We start from the raw sequence: 15,320 nt of genomic DNA on the forward strand, positions 1-15,320 counted from the left end.
TGTGAAAAGTTAATATGGAAACATCATTTTTTTTTTATAGATATTTCTTAGAGTTTGCAAAACCATGCATTCATCAATCCAGTTTAGTTAAACTTGATCATGCTCTGCCATCTGCCAACCCATTGATTCAAACTACTGTATTTTCAAAATGTTTAAACGTTTTATATCTTGGATGCTCGCATCACTTCTACTAAATAAACACAGGAACTTTTATATGGGGCCCTTTAAAAGTTATATGCTTAGGAACATGTTTCCTGCTATTTTCCTCTTTTAAACTACAATGCATTTTTAGCAATGAAACAACATATTAACCAGACAGTTTTAGAGAAGCCAGCTTCTGTTAACTATGAACTGGTAACTAAACAGTAGTTTGTATAACGTGTGTATTAATAAATGAGAAATGTTTTTTGGAGCAACGGAAAAATGGTTGGGTTAGAATTTTTTTTTAGACATTTTGATGTGGCAAGGGGTGTGAAAGCATAAAAGCTAAGGTGAAGGTGCATATATGCATCAGTTGTTTGGAGCAGAGGCCGATGGACACATGGTAAGACTGCAGTCTAGTCTAATCTATTATCTACCATTATTCTTTATCATGTCTTAATGGATTGATAGTGTGCCCACCATTCACTTTTACAGGGCAATTCAAAGCACAAGGATCATTTTGGAAGACGATTGTTCATGAGATATTATTTAATTGTTTCACTCTCCTCAACAACAGGTAAAAATGTCTTTTAACAATTCTATTAATTTACAACTTATTTAACACTACATAACACTTAGCTTAAAAGCTGCCTGTTGTGTGCTTTGTTTTTCAGTCTGCTCCTCTAATGCAGAAGTTGTTCAGGAGGATAATTAAAAAATAGTTCAAGCCGGAGAAGATGTGAACCTCACTTGCACCATTTCAAAGCTTCTGCAAGCGACAACAGCATGGTTTAAACAGACAGCTGATAGAAAAAACTTACAGATTGTATCTTTATATTTAATACAACAACCCAGTTGGAATGAGGACTTTGATAAAACAAATCGTTTTAATGTTATTAAAGGAGATGATAATTTTAATCTAACTATTTTAATGACAAAACCTTCAGACTCCGCAACATATTACTGTGTAGTCTCATCATATTACACCGTTGAAATGGGTGCAGGAACCAGATTACTTGTCAAAGGTATGTTTCCCTGCTTATTTTAGCTTTGTATGGTTGGAGGTAACTGACTTTTTTGTCTATAACATTTCTTTCTCTCTTATGTCGCCTGTCAAGATGCAGCTGTGGACAGACACCTAACTCTTCAGCAGTCTTCAATAGACACACTTCATCCTGGGGATTCTGTGAGTTTGCAGTGCAGCATCTTCACTGAGAGCTGTGCAGGAGAACACAGTGTCTACTGGTTCACGCAAAGCTTGGGAGAATCTCAAGGAGTCCTTTACACAGAAGGAGAGGGAAATGGTCTGTGTGAGAACAGCACTGGGTCTCAAACACAGAGCTGTGTCTACAATCTCTTCAAGAGCAACGTCAGTCACTCTGATGCTGGGATTTACTATTGCGCTGTGGCCGCGTGTGGAGAGATACTGTTTGGAAAAGGAACTGAACTAAATTTTAGAGGTAAGATGAAGATGAAATGCCTGGTTTAAATTGGCTTGGTTTAATCTTTCATCTTTGGAAAATAAATTGATTCATATAGCGGAGTATGTTGTAATGAACTGATCTTATAAATGAAAAAAAAAGTTATCTAAGAAATTAAAATTCATTTTTGACTTAGTTTCAGAGAGTGTTGATGTGAATCTATCTCTTCTTGCTCTTGGAATTTTAAACATCATATTTTTGGCCCTTGTTGTTTTTCTGGGAATAAAACTATGCAGGGGTGAGAATAAAGGTATGACTTTTTGAATAAAATAATTTATTATATTAATGTAAAATTTGACAGACTAAAAATTACATATGATGGCCATTTATAATGACAAGAATCTTATTTTTCCAAAGTGCCTGCATCTCAAGAGAGTCGAGTAAGTACATTATTTTCTTCAGTTTGAGATCTTAAATGTAGAAAGGACTGCTAACTGTTTTCTCAATTTAATATTAAATATTAGTACTTTTTAAAAAATTATAATAATAAAGTTTCAAATATAAAAATGTTAGGACTTTTGGTTTATATTATGCCATATCATGTCATTTTTCTCTTTTAATATTAGAATGAAGACACCCTGAATTATGCAGCCATCAGTTTTGGTCAGAAACCTCTGAACACTAGAAGAGCCAAAGCAAAGATCAGTCAGGACCAGTCTCTGTACGCACATGTCAGATCACACCAGTGACATTCACAGGTTTAGATGTGCATATAACTTCTACAATGTTTACATGTTTTCATTATTGTCTTATAACAACACATTGGACTCAATACATTTAATTTGTCAGAATAATTTCAGTAATTTCTACTCCATTTTTAGTTACTGAAATTAAATTCAAAGTACAGTTCAGTATAGTAAAGTGCAATTAATTTTTCACTGCTGACAACACTGTGATTTTTGTTTTCAATTAAGTCGTCTATAATGATACAATGCTTCTAAGGATCATGTCTAGGATTTTTCCATAAAATGAGTGTAGTTAACAATCTCATCAAAATATGAATTGCAAGATGATCGCTAAAGGTGACCATATTTAAATGTAATTTAATGTTTAAATACTGCGTTATTTAGGCTTTGTACTCTATATTGTTAGACATTAGAATTTGTTTGGCATAGTAAGGATAATTGTGGGAAAGAAAGGTAGTGTGTGTTTGTGTGCCCATGTTTTTTTGTGGATTCATGCATGTATGCTGTTAGACTGTGTGTTCTTTTCTGGGCAGCTTTGTATCTTTGTTTTGGTATGTTCTATGTTACAGTGTGTGCTTCATTTGCATCTTCTTAATGACAATAAATTTATATGTGTATCGTCATATTGTGGTGTTTGAAAATCACAAGAACTAACAATAAGGGTTGATAGAGAATGATGGTTGGTTTATATTGATATATATATATATATATATATATATATATATATATATGTCAATTTTATTCAATGATTTCTTTTTTAATCAAACTGCTTTATAGCTCATCGATACACCAACATATGAACAGTCTATTTAATATTTGTGGAGGAGAAATTGTGTCTCATTAGAGAGGAGTTTTGGAGCTTGGGTTTGCTGAGGGATATGGATTCACACGTAAGCAGTCTGCATTTGGAAAGCTATATTTGTATTTAAACATTCACTAATGAGTGACTAATTTAATTATTTATTGCAGATTGGAAACGCCTGCATGCAGCTTATTATTGAAATGGCTCGGAATATTGTATGTATATAAAATATTACAATGTAAACTCTCAAAGAGTATACATGTGTCTGAATTAACCTACATTTTTGCTTGCTTTCTTTTTCCATAGGGCAAAGATATATGCATAGAGAACTTTTATGTTGTTCCTACTTGGAAGGAAACCCCAAACATTGTTACAGCATTACCGGTGAGTGTATATAGTGAGTGGGAGGTAAAAACTATAAAAAGGCATAAATTCTTATTTAAAAAATTTCATAATTTCTGAAATCAATTTTAGGAGGATGCAGATATGAAAGACTTGATAGTCTTTCCAGCATGGACAAAAGCTAATGGCCCTGACCACTACATTGTCTGTGTAAGGAATTATTTCTTACTAGATATTGAGTGTCTCATAGATATGTTGATTACAGCGTAATTGTTGTGTTTCTAAAACTAAACTTATCATCAATGCTTCTTCCAAGAACTTTAGAAATAAATCTTGTTACACCTTAACACATTATAGATTATGAGGCCACTTTGAAGGGAGATAGTCTTTTTAGACTCTCAGTATGCAGAGCACGAATCCGGCTTTGGAGATGTGGAATACAGAGCAATTTTTAGGTCCACCTATGAATTTAGACATGCAGTTTCAGGCTCTAATTTTGGCTATGTTCCTTTAGCCATTTCTAGCTTTTGTTCTACTATACAATTAGCTTTGTTCAAAGTTTAAAGGCCATGTTCTATTGCCTTAACTCTAATTTTTGGCTATGTTCTCCTAGCCATTTCTTGCATGTTTTGGCTACGTTCATTTAGCCTGTTTTGCATGGTGTGTCTGACACTGTTCTCAGGTTACAGATGAGCTGTCATTTAAATTTGATCAGTCATATTCATGTTTTTTTGTCTACAGACAAATTGCCAACCAAATTGATCCAGGGATCTGGACAGAAATGACTGGAAAGGATTTTTCGGTGATAATTCTACTGCACAAATTATTATTTTGCATCCGTACCTTTTATCTATTATTAATTTCTAAACTGACTTTCTCATTTTATCAATCATAGGCCTTGCCACATCAGACAAGAGGGAATGACTGTGGTGTTTTTGTGCTGATGGTAGGGTCTTTCATTTGTTTATAAGTAAGGTCTAGTGAACAGTGTTAACAACAGCTTGTCTCCTGTATTTCAGTACACCCTCTCAATGGTCTGTGACATCGAGTTCGATTTCCAAGAGGTAAGTTAAAAAAAGGAAATTTATGTTTATTTTATTTACTTTAAGTTTATTTGGTAAAAGTAGAAAACAGTATGACCTTTAACTGGGCATTTCTTTCAGGTTGACATGCCCATGATTAGAAAATGGTGGTGCCTTATGCTAATGGAACGATTTCAAATTGACGGGTATGTCAAAAAGTATTGTACATTTTGGTAAAATATTATTCAGAGGTCCCATATATGAGTTAAATTTATTTAAATTAATTTACTTTTGAATATTTTTTCAATACAACATTTTATTTAGCATGAGTAACTAAACACCCTTAATAACTCTCTTAAGCGACAATTTCTTTTCTTTTCTTTTTATTATTATTCCTATAATTTTTTTTTTATTATTGTTTGCAAGCTATGGGCGCAGGTTTGCCTTCTGGACAGACGAGGCAAAATGCTTATTGGAGGCAAAAACTCAACCTCTGTATAGGCTAAAAAGAAGCAATTTCCTTTAGTAATTTCCTATCAGTAATTTCCTTTCAATTACACCCACGCTCAAAAAATAAATACTGGGTAATTAGTTTGAGAACACAATGATTTTTTTTGGCACATGCATTAAGCAGGAAACGCAAATATTTATTTGGATAACTTTAAATAAAAAGAGACCGTAATATTGTATTCTGATGTTTTCAATGGCATTTGGATAAGGGTGTTATACGATCTTCCGAACAGCAGGAGGCGCTGTCTTGAAAAACGAGGGGTCTGAGAATGCGGGACTCTGGGTGCGGGACTGTAGATGCAGCAGGCTCCGAGTCTGCAGCTTGATAATATTGTATAAGACAGCGGTTCTCAATTGCAGACCTCGCGCCCCACTGCTCTGCACATTTTGAACGTTTCTCTTAGCGCTTTAGACATTTGTTCTATTCGAACATAAGTGCCCTGCGAAGTGGACATCACAGGATATTCAGCCATGATTCCAGTTCGAAGCGAACGTAGCTATATGTTCCAATCAAAGTGCATTGAAGTGTGCAAGACGTGAATTTAAATTGTATTGATTTACAGACGTATATGATGTCACAGTTGTCCATGTTTAAAGACGCTGCACAGCCCAAATCAGTGAATGAATGTTTCGATGTGAGGTAAACTTCAACAGATTTCCCCTGCTCAGAGAGTAGGGAGCAATGAACATTTGAAAAACAGTTCATGCACGGAGTTCATTTCAAACGAGCTGATTATCGGAATCAGGTGTGTTAACAAAGAGAAACGTGCAAAATATGCAGAGCAGTGGGGCGCGAGGACTGGAATTGAGAACCGCTGCTATAAGAGGACGTTTTGCCTCCAGAGGAACGTTGGGTGATGTCAAGTGATTTTGAAACATGACATCTTCAAGCTACTCCCCTTCACCTTTACCAGTGAATATGTTCATATTCGTTTTGTTCATATTACATTGAGTTGTATATACACACTATTGGAATTAAATTAATTTGACAGACAGCATTCTGTCAACATCAGACCAGAGCTGCCAACTCTCAAGCATTCACCGTGAGACACACGCAATTGACTCTTTTCACACGCTTTCACGCAACACATCAATTTTCTCACGTACAGAAAAACCACGAAGCAAAGAGGACACGGAGACCAACAGACTAGACAGAGCAGGTTACTTATGATATAAAAATATGGGTAAGTTATAGCTAGCTAATTATCAAACGCAGCTACGGTTAGCCATCGCTAACATTAGCACGTTTATAGAACAGCCTTCGATACATTTCTATGTTATAACTTCCCGAAAAAAAATACACAAACATATAAAACAAACTTCTAGCTAAATACTAACAGCATCTAACTTACCAATCCAAAAGAAATGTTGCAAGTTCGGTGTCGAACCTCATTTCTTTCAGGTCCATCAGTTGTCTCCAGCGATTGAAAGCAGTGCCAATGTTTACTCTGGTTCGGCTCCTTTTCTTATCGGATTTGATTTGTGTTTCCGAGCGCGGTTGTTTCCCTGTAGCGGGTGGTGGTCTCTTGCCAAGGGCTTCAACCATCCTTTCGCTTGATTGACATCAGGTTAGATTACGCCCACAAGTCGTGCGAGTTATTCGTGTATTGCAGGTTGGCTGGTTGTTATGTTGCCCGCATACCGCCTCCTATGGCCGAAACTGGTATTACAACACCTGTTGGGCCGGGGCTAGTAATGCTACTGCTAATTAAGGTTGATATCTCTGCAGCACTATAACTTTACATTTTTTTAATGACATCATCGCCCTTATTTCTTCTCATACTTTTGATGCGTGTAGGTAATTTTTTAAATATTTTTAGCTCAATTTTTGCACATGGCACCTTTAATGTAACTTTTTAAACATGAATGTAGGGTTGTCATTTAATGAACTGAGCAGCCTACAGCCTACTGAGCAGTTTTCTTCCCACAGATTCCATTGTGCACTCTTGCTAATCCTCTCACGCCCTAAAAAGTTTCCAGAATGTGAGTATTTTATGACTGTAAAAGACTGACTTACCATTAAATAAACAAAAATATTGTATATGAACTCTTCTTGTCCTATATATAACAGATTTTAGAGTGTTTTTTATTATTATTTAAAATGAAAACCTTCAATAGGTTGTAGGGGTGCAAAAATAAACAACAGGAAACACTGCAGAAGGTTTTGCCACAAACTCAGCTGACAGACAAGTAATTGTCAACTTACAGATAAACAATTGCACAAAAATTATAAATAATATGAATAAAAGTAGATAATAACACAAATATCCCTTTAAGGGTGATTGGAATATCTATTTGTATGCCGACTGAGGCATCGAGGATGAAATTTTGAAAATCTTATCATTAAAATGCTTTGCAAAGTCCTCGCAAAGAGAGACAGATGCCTCAGGAAACAGATTAACAGTTGGACAACGAACCGATTCAACTGTGGAAAATATGATATTTGGCTTATGGCTATTTTTTTTTTTAACTCAGAAAGATATCTACACTTTGCTGCTTTAGCAACTCGCTGATATATAAAATTTCATGACACTTGTAGTTTGTCTTTTTTCCATTTACGTTCAGCCTTTCTACAGGTCAGTCTGAGAGAAAGAGTAAAATCATTTTGCCAAGGTGTTGAATTGTGTTTATGTTTTTTCACCTTTAGTGGTGCAACAGTGTTTAAAATATTAGAACAGTTTGCATTGAACAGACTCAGATGTTCATCAGCACCCAAGTGATACGTAGATGAATTGATATCCTGATTAGCACTGAGATGTACATGGAGGAAAATTTGTCACTTGAACGGCCCAAGATCAGGATTTTATCATGATTGGTGACAATTTCCCCCATGAATTCAGCAAATTCATTAAGAAATTCCTTATTTCCACGAGGTGGCCTATATATAATTGCAAAAACCACTGGGTTGTCCAAAGCGAGTAAAAACAACTGAACTACTATGAGTCCTAGTGGATAAAGAACGACAGAGGTGAGAGTATTTAAAAACTATCACTACTACCCATCCCTTGCACCACACACTGGCCCGCTCACAAGCCGCCCGAGTTTGGTCCCTGTGTTCCACCTCGCTGTCCCACTGTCGGTATGGCTGTGGTTTCGCTGGTCCAGCTTGTATGATTTCTAAGTAACTGGTCAGCACTACCCAGCCCATCTCACTGGCCTCTGAGTACCATCAGTCTCGGCTATGCGATTCAGTTCGCCCAGTGTCCCCCCCAAGTTCGGCGGAATCCGTTTCACTATACTAAAAGCATCCGATACCCCTGTTTTGCGGGTAGAGATCGCAGTCCTGTTGGCGAAGGACATGAGAGAGGTCCCTTTCATATGTCGATCCTTCCACGCCAGAGACCATGTGCCATGCCCTGTTTTCAAAGGACGGGCATATCAGCACAAGGTCCTGCCCTTCAGGCTATCCCTGTCTCCCCGTGTCTTCACGAAAGTAGCGGAGGACGCTCTTGCTCCCCTCAGAGAGCATGGTGTTCGCATCCTCAACTATCTAGACAATTGGCTTATACTAGCACAGTCTTGGGATCAGTTGTACAAGTACAGGGACCTGGTGCTCCGGCAACACAGCCTGTTGGTCCTTTGGGTCAACTGGGAAAAGAGCAAACTCTCCCTGATGCAGAGGACCTCTTTTCTCGGTATGGAGTTGGATTCGGTCAAAAAGCGTGCCTCACAAAGGAATGTGCGTGGTCGGTGTTAGCCTGCTTTAATACTTTCAAGGGCAGAACAGCGGTCTCACTGAAACATTGTCAGAGGCTCCTGGGGCATATGGTGGCCACAGCGGCACTTACACCGCTCAGCCTGTTGCATATGCTTCAGTACTGGATTTATGTCCGAGTCCTGAGGTGGGTGTGGAAGCGCCACTCACTGGGTCCAAGTAACACCAGCTTGTTACCAAACCCTCATCCCGTGGTCAGATCTTGCATTCCTCCGGGCAGATCTCCAGGCATACTATGGTTCACACGGATGCCTCCACCTCCTCCTTTGGAGTCAGAAGTTCCTGAGGTCACTTCAGTGCTCATTTCTTTTGGAAACTGCATTGATATGTACTTATTGGCACGTATTTCATGTCTCGTGAAAAAGTGCCCTCAGCTACATTTTTGCCATGAGTCCAGAAGGCAAAATATTCACAAAAAAAAAAAAAATAATAAAATTTGTATATATATAAACCTGATAAAGTCAAATTATCCACTCCATAACATTACTAAGATGAATCAAACTATTTATGTGCACTGGGAGCTTTCATGTGCTTTGAAGGACACAAAGTGCACATTAACCAAATCTGCTGGGTGAAACTGAAAATTTGTATTTGAATATGAGTGTTGAGACATTGTGGTGCAAATTCTCCTGAGATGAACTATTCCTGTAAAAAAAACTATAACTATAAAGCGTGAAATGTTACCAAAAAAGGTATGTCTCTGTCCATGGTGCTGAAATCATACTTATGTCAAGGTGTGTTTGAACAGAACACCTCCACCTGTCTTTGATTAGATTAATTAATTCATAATAACCTAATTTATAAATGATAACAATTTATATATATATATATATATATATATATATGTATATATATGTATATATATATATATGTATATATATGTATATATATATATATGTATATATATATATATATATATATATATATATATATATATATATATATATATATATATGTATATATATATATATATATATGTATATATATATATATATATATATATATATATATATATATACAATAGCAATTGTAAGAGAGTGAAATTGTTACACCACACTGTGGGCCTATTATAATGCCATTTGCCTAAAACATGAGAAGGTCAAACATCACTTGAATTGCAGTTTAGTCAGCCACTCTCATGCTTTAATCATACAGTCATAAGAGGCTCATTGGAAAGTTTCAACCACAGAGGTGCGAGGTATCTCATTCTTTCCATTTTTGATCTTAGTGGGTGACTGCAGTTTGGCCGTTGTTGTTTTTTTTTCTCTTTCTTTTTTTTTTGGCAGGACTCATAGTCCAAAACCACAAGTGTATAAAGTGGCATGCTGCTGCTTCTACCAACATCAGACAACAGAGAAAATGGAATTGTACTGGTTGATAAAACGGCTTGATTTTTGTGTTGTGACAAAAAAAAAAGTGTTTGGAAATAAATGTGTCAAAAAACACTGTTTCTATGGTTTACATGTTGTGAAGTCATACTTTACATCTCAACATTTTGTTTTTCTGCTCAACTGGCCTGTGTTGTAGCCTGTCTGGCCAGAGGACCAGTTGCCTACTGAACCTGGTTTCACCCAATTTTTACTTTCTCCATTTCTGTCACCGATGTAGTTATGTTTTCTTGCCACTGTCGCCTTCGACTTGCTTAGTTAGGGATGCTTGACTGATTGCACAGACACTATTTGAAGAGAGCTGAACTGAATTTAGCTGAAAAATTATTCTTTGTTATTGACCTCTTGCATTATTGACAAACTATTTCCCTGTTTGACCCTGTAAAACTGCTTTGACACAATCAGTATTGTATGAAGCGTTATACAAATAAAGGTGAAAATGTACATTTTAGTGCAGTGTAGACCAACCGCATATAACAGTTATCACTAATGTAATGGTAGACAAAAAAATTTAACTATTGCTAATCTAAGAACTGAACTAAAGCTTAATCTTTGTGTGTTGGTCTGCTGAAGTTCACCTCACCAGGACTCGTTCTGCACTGAACTGCTATTTCCTGTCACTCCCTACAGGAAATGATTCTTTGTTTCTAACCCCTGACACTTTATTTGACAAAAGGCTGCTTTTGCTCAAACACAGTCATGCGGTTTGAGGGGTGGTTGGTCTACACTCGCTATGCTAACCTTAAATGCATCTCTTAAAATAAAATAAAAAAAGGTTAATAAGCTAAATACAACTTATTTAATGATCCTCTAAAACATAATGTATTCACAGATTTCATTTACTGTGCACAATTTTGTTATTTAGCTTGTACACATATATATTTTTCTTACAGGTATTGCGCTCCTCATTATGAATTTCCTGTTTATATGCACAATAAAAAAAAATAAAAATAAAAAAAACGTTCATAAAAATTAATCATGATACTATGACAGCAATATCTCCTCATTTTGACTGACTTTTAGTTTTGTTGTTGTAAGACTCGCCCAACAGCAATGTGCCATTACACTTCTACATTTGAATTGAATATGATATTTTAAAATGGAATGAATAACAATGAAATTTGTCATACATAATACATTATTGGACTGATTTTAGAAGATTAAAAATAACGGACAACTATTTAACTAGCTAGATCAGAAGTTTTATGAAAGGGAAAAAAATCAAGATTGTAAGAAGTGAGTTTATTTATTACTTTTTAACATTACAATATCAATTTTAGATGACACTCTAGTTCTGTACAGTGCATATTATAGTCTGCTTTAATGCAGATGGGTGCATGTACAGTGTAAAAGCCACACCCCCTTCAAATAAATAAAGCTGAATGTAATTCTTCTCAGTTGAGCTGATTTGACTGGAATGTAAACATGAATTTGTATGCAACACATCCTTTGATGCTCTTTTTAATAGGTAAATATACTTTTATAATGTTTGCTATAGAATTTGGGACAATGACAGAATGACAATGTTTGCCATGAATTTAATAAATATACATTAATATGTATAGCTACTATATACTTATACTGTACCATATGGTATAATAAAGTTAATGTTCTATAAAATCTGTTTAAATTAATAATTTGCAATTGCATTGCCATTACATTTTTATCTTAATATATTTAGCTTATGATTATGTACTTACATATTCAATTCCTTCAGAATTTTAATGTGATTGTTCAACCAAAAATGTATTCTGTCATAATTTACTCACCCTTATGTTGTTACAAATATTTGTTACCTTGTTTTTTTCTTCGTGGAACTGAAAAGTAGTTATTAAGAAATGTTTCAGTGATTTTTTTTTCTGTAAAATTTTTCAAAGATTATTTATTTAAAAAAAATTTGTACAAAAATTTTCACCAACGGTCAACATGATATGTTATTTTATTTTCTTATTTTGTTCTTCTGTACAATTTTTCACCAACGGGCTTCATAATATGTTATTTTGAGTTCCACAGAAGATATAAAATATACAATAAAATATATCATAGAAATTACTTTGTAACTTTGTGCCATGCTCAGTTATTTTTGACACGGTGCAACACATTGTTTAGATGCAATGTAAATGCAAAATACAGCTTACCTTTGAATCTGAATTAAAGTCTTTATCTTTGCCCTCATAACATTTTATTTATTTATTTTTATTTATTTTTTAGGTATCATCTTTGTAAAACAAGCATCTTTAACTTTTGTGAAAACTGTGAACATTGGGACGACTGTCACTCTTTTGTGTTCAAACATCTTGAAAGAGCCCAGCTACATAGCCTGGTTCAAGAAGACAAATGATTCTCTCCCGCTTTGCATTGCTACTCAATATGTGAGTGAAAAACCAGCGGACTCCATATATTTGAATGGCTTTAAGAAGAATCACGTAGAGATGTCAGTGAACAGAACATTTTCTTCCTTGAAGATTGTAAATGTGGACATCTCTGACTCTGGAATATTTTACTGTGGAAGCTTTTTGACAAACCACATGATGTTTCACAACGAAACACAGTTAGTGGTAGTAAATGGTAATTTTGAAAACTTCATTCCCTCAGTATCTTTTATAATTCAAATTTTTTTCATATTCCGTGTAGTTATTATTCAGTTACTTTTAATTACTTTGTATTCTATTTTATCTTTAAAGAGACTAATCATTTTGAAGAGGATATTGCAACTGTGGATTGTGGTATGTGTCATACATTTTACTATTTAGCACTAAAATTTGGCACACATTCATTGCATTTTTTTATTTCTAGCTTGCAATGATCTTGTTCTCTTTGTTTTTGAATGGTTTTAACAGGGGCAGCTGAAGAAACTTTGAGATCCTGCCATGTCTATTATACACTGACACTGATTCTGAGTGGCTTTTTTCTTTTGCTTCCCACTGTATTTGTGGTTATAGTCTTACTCAGACTGAGGGACAGAAACAAGCAGAAGGGCATGTTAACAACTTTAAATACACAATAAAATATACAATAAACCTTTAAAAATTAGATCTTAACAAAACAAGTGCCCTGGCATTGTAATAATGATTGATTTTCTTGTTTTTCTTAGATGCCCAGTTTCAGGGTCTCAATGAAGAGATGCACAATTACTTGCAAAAGGTATTTTTTTATATATTTATTTAATTCTTTTATCACAATAAATATTTTTTACAGTGGAGATCAAAATTAGAGAACAATACATAAATACTTGGCATTGCAACAAAAACCTTTCATTTGTGGAAAACACAGAGATCAAATTAGAGAACCACTGTAGCATGAAAGAAAAGAAGAAAAAAAATAGAGGGTTACAGATGTCAAAAATTTGTATGAATTGTAGAGACACCCCATTTTTTAATGAGTTTAGCACATCTGTGGGCGCTGTACATCACTATATATATATATATATATATATATATATATATATATATATATATATATATATATATATATATATATATATATATATAATAAATTATTATTTTTTCCTCCAGCATCAAGATACAGACTTGCACTGTGCACCAGTAAGTTTTGCAAAAAAGTTGAACAGGACACCTGAGAGAAATATGAGTGATGTGGAGACTCATGTTGTTTATGCTGCCATAAAATGATCTACAGATAATTAACAGATTATTTTTTGTGTAGCACTAAAGACTGGTTAACATATGATGTGTCACCAAAACGTGAAACTCTGATTGTGTGTTCTTAGTGGTGTGTTGTGTTAAAATAATAACGTACATTCTGTAAATACATAATAATACTATTTCTTTGGATTTTCTGCTTCAAGTGGCAAAATACTGTGTATTGTGTATTTTCTTTCATCAATAGTTTAAGGATTATTTTAATTAGAGAGGACACACTTGAATGACATATAAATCACAACATGGGTTTATTTCCATAACTAGGTCTTATTTAATTGCTTTATTTTAATGCATATGTTCCATCTTAGCAGTGTAAAGACTTTAAATAAGCAAAATCTCAAGCTCTACCAGTGTCTGTGGACTGCAGTTTGTATGCCATGTGGCTGATAGACTTAAATTCCAGACTAGGCTCTGGTTGGGTCATTACAGAAAATTTAACTCCAAACCAATTCAAAAGCAAATCTGTGAATTAAAACTATAATTTCATTCTCCTCAAGTTTGGATCAGATTTCCAGGTCATCAGGCTGCAAAAAAAAAAAACATATAAATAAATATATAAAAATAAATTCATTTGCATCTTTATTTGTTTTGTGATAGATATTCTCTGAGAAGGGAATTTGGGAGGAGTGGAATATATTCTTGCATTTCATTCCAGTAAAGTCAAATAGACTAGTCTTCTGTGAGTCAGTGTGAAAAGACAGCAGATGCCGATACGGTGTGTGATTGCAAGAATTTATTTACTGATTGTACTAGAGGGAATTGACATGCAAAGGGTTTTCTCTGCTCAAAAAACCTAACCAATGCAGAGTTTAAATCTTACTTGTAGTGTTGCATATTTATTTATATATCTATATTTGTGACATGGCTACTTTTAGTAATAATTATCTGACAATCTGCTAATTTAATAAATTTATAAATAGCGGTGGGGATTTTGATTCATCCCAATCGAGTCTTTTGTATCTGATGACCAAAAGTCTTTTGAATGTGTTTACTAGATATTTCAAATTACATTTACTCCAGTAGGCTGCGTCCAATGAGCATCTGTTATGTGAGTCAATGAATCATTAAATTGATTTGTTGAAAAATCACAAACAAAACAGCTCTTATTATGGTTCATTAGAATTCACTGACTAGTTCAGTACTAACTCAGTGAGTCAAACCTGAAAGGGTCAACATACTAAGGCAGCATAAATCTACAAGGAATCAGGTAAAAATCAGAATGCATGACTCCTTTGTAATGGATTAGTTCAATTCCAGTATAAAAAATTCCTGATAATTTACTTCTAAGAAATTAAGGTTTTTGGGGAAACATTCCAGGAATTTTCTCCATATAGTTGACTTCAGTGGTGGCCAACAGCCTGAAGGTCCAAATCGCAGTTTCAATAAAGCTTCAAAAGGGCTCTACACGATCCCGTCCGAGGTATAAGGGTCTTATTTAGTGAAACGATCTGTCATTTTTTTTATTGTTTTTCTTATTTATCTATTTTTTTTTAATGTATATACTTTTTAACCACAAATGCATTTGGGGGGCTAAGATGACAGTTAGGGGGGCTAAAGCACATCTAAAAAGG

At 34.7% G+C, this 15,320-nt stretch overlaps 1 pseudogene; it reads left to right on the top strand.

Moving 5' to 3' along the window:
- The first annotated feature begins 471 nt into the window (after positions 1-471).
- Positions 472-2,439, top strand: LOC132102094 (uncharacterized; annotated as a pseudogene).
- Positions 2,440-15,320: the final 12,881 nt, after the last annotated feature.

This window comes from Carassius carassius, chromosome 2, assembly GCF_963082965.1.
Source record: "Carassius carassius chromosome 2, fCarCar2.1, whole genome shotgun sequence".
NCBI classification, from domain to species: domain Eukaryota; kingdom Metazoa; phylum Chordata; class Actinopteri; order Cypriniformes; family Cyprinidae; genus Carassius; species Carassius carassius.